Here is a 5,528-nt window from a genome sequence, read left to right as displayed (position 1 = left end):
TTCTCCTAGTTCTAAAACAAACCCTAAGGACCTAAAATACATGAAATAAAACATGATTTGGAATGATTTATGCAACCTAAATGATGCAAATTATGAACATATCATTTCTATTAGCTTGTTGTTGGTTTTGCTGAGCAAGCCTTTCGTTCCTCTGAGCATGTTGTTGGTTAACATAAGCTTGTTGTTCATTCCTGCCTGCCTGCGCCTGATTAGCATGAGCCTGGTGTTCGGCGTCGTGAGCCTGTTGCTCGATCCTTTGCTGTTCTGCCATTCCAAGTCGTTCAAAATGCCGTTCCCTCTCGCGAGCTCGCCTCTCAATCCGGTTGATGTTGTCGTCGTACGGTAGAGGCGGTTCTGTGCTCCGAGACCTGGTTTTCATGCACCTGAAAGCAAAACAAGAACTTGCAAAGAAGTGAGTAAAACAAAGAAAGGTCAAATCTTGAACTCAAGAACAAACAAAAGACTAATGCTCCGACAAGTTGGCAACGGCGCCAATTGATAGATAGGACTTTTATAGGACTCAGGGCTATCAATCCCCTTTGTCGAAGTAGCACAAAGAGGTATCAATCCAGACAAGTCAACGAGACACTAGACTATGATGTTTGTTCATTTAAGTCAAGACAAAAGGTGAAGGTTTTGAACTAAGCTAAGTAACAAACGATTAAGCATGAAAGGTAAAGCAAATGATTAGATCTAAACAGAGACAGGATGCAAATAATAACTGAACGATTCAGATGATGATAATATGTAATAAAGCAAGGAACTTTAGACGAGATACTTGACTCGGATGCTTCCAAGTTCAACTAGTTGGTTAATGTATCAAAACATCAAGCAGTTTCATTTAACTTTGAACTCAAGGCATGTTAATCTTCTCATGAAAGTATTAAGCATCTAAACTGATCCTCCTTCATACCAAAAATGTCTTTTGAGAAGCATCGAATCAATCAGCAATAAGAATCAGTTCAAAAATGTCATTTAAGAGAACGAACTATCACTCTCGTGATGAAAGACTCTTAAACCCATAACCGAGTGGTTCAGACATTTCTACGAACACTTTTGATGCGAGATATGTCTCAGATCTGAACCTCAAGTGATGTGCTTGGATCCAGCCTAGAGATCTCGTCGGTTAAAGAATGAAACATGCAAGACTAGACACCTAAACCCACTAATCTACCTTGAAAGCACCCTAATCTACTCGTCTAAAGCCGCTTAAACGACTACTCACTAATCATAACGAGCTCACTAAGTCCTTTGCAAGACGTGTAGCTGGTCATGATGAGGAGTTTAATGTTAGATGATCAAAGAAATAAAGAAAGAACAAGATTTCTCATGCAAAAGCGAGATATCGGATTAGAATCATCCAGTTTCACCAAAGAGGCAAGTTCTTGAAGCTAAAAACAGATAAGAGATAAGATGATTAGGTTTTTAGTCTCAAAATGTATATATAGCAAAGGTAAAGTGTCGCGGGTCAGCCCGGAACAAACCGGATACTGAACCGCGTTCTTGGGCTGATGGGTGAGTGCCACGGTGTGTCGGAGAGTGAAGCCGAGGTCTTCATGTCGAGGAGCGCACGTGAGTCCAGATCCAAATGAAGATCTCGTGAAGAACACGGCAAGAACATGCATGAACCCTAGTCTTTGATCCATCTTCACGTGTGTGTTTTTGAGCAGCTTTGTTCTTGATTCTGGGCTTGTGACAATGGACCTCGGGATAAAATGCCGAGGCGCTTGGACGTCGAGGGGTTCGGGAGAATAGGGTCCGGCATGCACGCCGAGGTCGCTACACCGAGGTGCATGTTCAACACTTAGTCGTTTCCAGCTCCTTTCTTACGTGTGCATGCCTTGATCCCAACGTGCCGAGGTATCTATACGAGGCCTAGCTCAGGATACTTCCAAAATATGAGCCTTGACTTGGCTGATGTCGAGGTAATGATGCCGAGCCCTGAAGAAACACTTAGCGCGTATCGCAACATATTTGGGCCCGTATCGACCATGTCGCCTTCCGGCGGCAGTAACTTTCGACCCACGACTCCGAATGCTCTGAGACCAGTTTCATAGTCAAGGTGACTCAATAAACTCGAACTTTGGTGAAGAAACCGTCGGAGCTTGGGAAGTGGAAGGCTTCCTGGATTTCATATCTTTGAACCGCATTGGAATCACCGGGAAATAAGCTGTTTGGACCGGTGTGAACTCCGGAGACTTTATCTTTCAAACCACTCGTCCGAATTTAGCGATCCCAACCGTTCTGAAAAGGTCTTTCAAAGCTCTCAAACTTTGATGAAGACCGGGCAGGCTGGTTTGGTCCGGAAAGGTTCCGTCCGCCGTGATCTTTGTACTCCACCGTTCGGTTCTCGGATGCGCGTAATGTTGGTGCATCTTCCGGAAGCTGTATCTTTCTCCCCACTGGTCCGAATTGGATGATTCCAACTGTTCTGGGATCTTTGTTTGATTATCTCCAACTTTGCTGAAGACCCCGCCAACTGGTTCGGACCGGATGGTTCCCCGGATTGCTGATCTTTGAAACGCACGGACAAGGACAAATTTTGGTCGAGAAAAGCTTCCCGCGGTAAGGAAAATGGCCGAGGGCTGTGTACCGCGGTAAGCTTTTTGGTCGTAAAAATTCCTTCGCCTCGGTCAAAAACTCAACCCGCGGTATTTACACCTGATCTTCGACCCAGGCTGACTTTGGTCGATCGGTACGGACTTTGGTCGGTGCTGAGCGATCGGTAAGCTTTTTGGTCGAGGTTGAACGATCGGTAAGGATTTTGGCCGAGGTTTCTTGCCGTCTGGTAAGCGATTTGGCCGAGAAATTCCTCCAAGCGGTTTTCACCATTTTTGACCCTTTTCTTCACCGTCTTCTTCTCTGCTCCTCTTCTTAGGCTCCAAATGACTCCCCAAGCACCTGATAAAGACTTCAAAACATGCAAAACTCTTTGGGACCTAATGCAAGCCCTAAATCCTATTTTCATGCCTAAAGACTCAATTTACATGGGGAAAACACATAATGAGGACTCTAAAATGCACTCTAAATGATGTAAAATATAGACATATCACAAGGACAAAGGAAAAGAGGTGGAAAAGACAACTGAGCTTGAAAAGCCATACGTTCCACCACCACCTTACCAACCCAAGATACCGTTCCCAGGGCGTTTCAAGAAGAAAATCTTAGACAAAGCCAAAGCGGTCTTTGAGAAACACTTGGAGAACACGCAACTCACCTTACCCATTATAGATGCTTTCTTAGCTATACCACAGCTCGGGAAGTTTCTAAAAGATGCGATCCTCAACAAGACAAAGGAGCTCCAGGGTATGGTAATACTGAGCCATGAATGCAGCGCCATAATACAAAGGAGGTCTATACCAAGGAAGCTATCCGATCCGGGCAGCTTTACCTTACCAAGTGCTTTAGGTCACTTGAAGTTCTCAAACTGCTTGTGTGATCTAGGAGCTTCTGTGAGCTTAATGCCATACACGGTGGCGAAGAGATTGGGATACAAAAGTTACAAGCCGGCCAAGATTTCTCTTATACTAGCTGATAGATCGGTTCGCTTACCGGTGGGTTTGCTTGAGGATTTACCTTTAAGGATCGGTGAGATAGAAATCCCCACGGACTTCATAGTTCTTGAGATGGACGAGGAACCATTGGACCCTATCATCTTGGGCCGACCGTTCCTAGCGACCGCAGGAGCCATTATAGATGTGAGAGGAGGAATGATTGAACTACACATCGGTTCCGAGCATATGAAGTTCAATGTGAAAGAGATGATGAAGAAACCGACTATTGGAGGTCAGGTTTTCTATGTGGAAGTGATGGAGGAGCTAGCTGATGAGCTCCTGGAAGAGTTGAACGCAGAGGATCCGTTACAAGTGGTCCTTACACGTGAACAAAGCGAGCACGGGTACTTGAACGAGGAAAGCGAGGTGTACAAGCAACTTTTGGACCAACCGAAGGAACTTGGAGCTGAGGCTAGGTTCTTGGAGCTCAGAAAGAGTGGCCTCGACATTTTAGACAGCGAGGGGTCCATGGAAACAGAGGAGACACCTCGGGATATCATGGCCGTGGCAACTCATATCAAGGACGATGGTAATCCGCGCGAGAACAAGGAAAAGGCCGAGGAAGCTGTTCCGGGCCAATGTAGCTTTGATACCGATTGGAATGAGGCAGACGCTCCACCTGTTGAGCTCAAGCCTCTACCAACAGGGCTCAGGTATGCGTTCTTAGGCTTGAACTCCACTTTCCCTGTGATCATAAACGATAGTTTGCTTGAACATGAAGAACGTGCATTGCTTAATGAAATCAAGAAATTCAGGAGAGCAATAGGGTATTCCTTGGCCGACATAAGAGGAATCTCTCCTGATGTATGCACTCACCGGATCCACCTGGAGGACCAAGCCATGTCCTCTATTGAGCACCAACGTCGCCTTAACCCGAACCTCAAAGAGGTGGTTAAGAAGGAGATACTAAAGCTCCTTGAGGCAGGGATCATATATCCAATCTCTGACTCTCGGTGGGTATCACCTGTGCACGTTGTGCCCAAGAAAGGTGGTATCACGGTGGTAAAAAATGATAAGGATGAACTCATAGCCCAAAGAACTATAACCGGCCATCGCATGTGCATTGACTATAGGAAATTGAATTCCGCATCAAGAAAAGATCATTTCCCTTTACCATTCATTGATCAAATGCTTGAACGATTAGCCAATCATCCTTACTTCTGTTTTCTCGATGGATACTCTGGATTCTTCCAAATACCAATAGATCCAAGAGACCAAGAGAAAACGACATTCACTTGCCCTTATGGCACTTATGCTTATAGGAGAATGCCTTTCGGTTTGTGTAATGCACCGGCCACTTTTCAAAGATGCATGATACACATTTTCTCTGATCTAATTGAAGAGAAAGTTGAGGTGTTTATGGATGATTTCTCCGTATACGGTTCCTCTTTCTCCGAATGTCTTGCTAATCTTTCTCAGGTTCTAAAGAGATGTGAGGAGCATAGGCTTGTATTGAACTGGGAGAAGTGTCATTTCATGGTACAAGAAGGCATTGTCTTGGGGCACAAGGTATCAGAGAAGGGAATTGAGGTAGACAAGGCCAAAATCGAGGTAATGGTGAACCTACAAGCTCCGAATTCTGTAAAAGGGATAAGAAGCTTTCTTGGGCACGCTGGGTTCTATAGGCGGTTCATTAAGGATTTCTCCAAGATAGCTAGGCCTTTAACTAGGCTATTGTGCAAAGAGGTGGAGTTTATCTTTGATGAAGAGTGTGAGGAAGCGTTTAAGAGGATCAAGGAGGCTTTGATCAGTGCACCAATTGTACAAGCTCCCGATTGGTCTTTACCTTTCGAAGTGATGACTGATGCATCTGACTATGCCGTGGGAGCTGTCTTGGGGCAGAAGAAAGATAAGAAACTCCATGTGATTTATTATGCCAGCCGCACCTTGGACTCAGCTCAAGAAAAGTATGCAACCACCGAGAAGGAAATGCTTGCCATTGTGTTTGCATTTGACAAATTCAGGAGTTATCTA

This window comes from Eutrema salsugineum, unplaced genomic scaffold (assembly GCF_000478725.1).
Source record: "Eutrema salsugineum unplaced genomic scaffold, Eutsalg1_0 scaffold_4, whole genome shotgun sequence".
NCBI classification, from domain to species: domain Eukaryota; kingdom Viridiplantae; phylum Streptophyta; class Magnoliopsida; order Brassicales; family Brassicaceae; genus Eutrema; species Eutrema salsugineum.
This window is presented reverse-complemented; position numbering follows the sequence as displayed.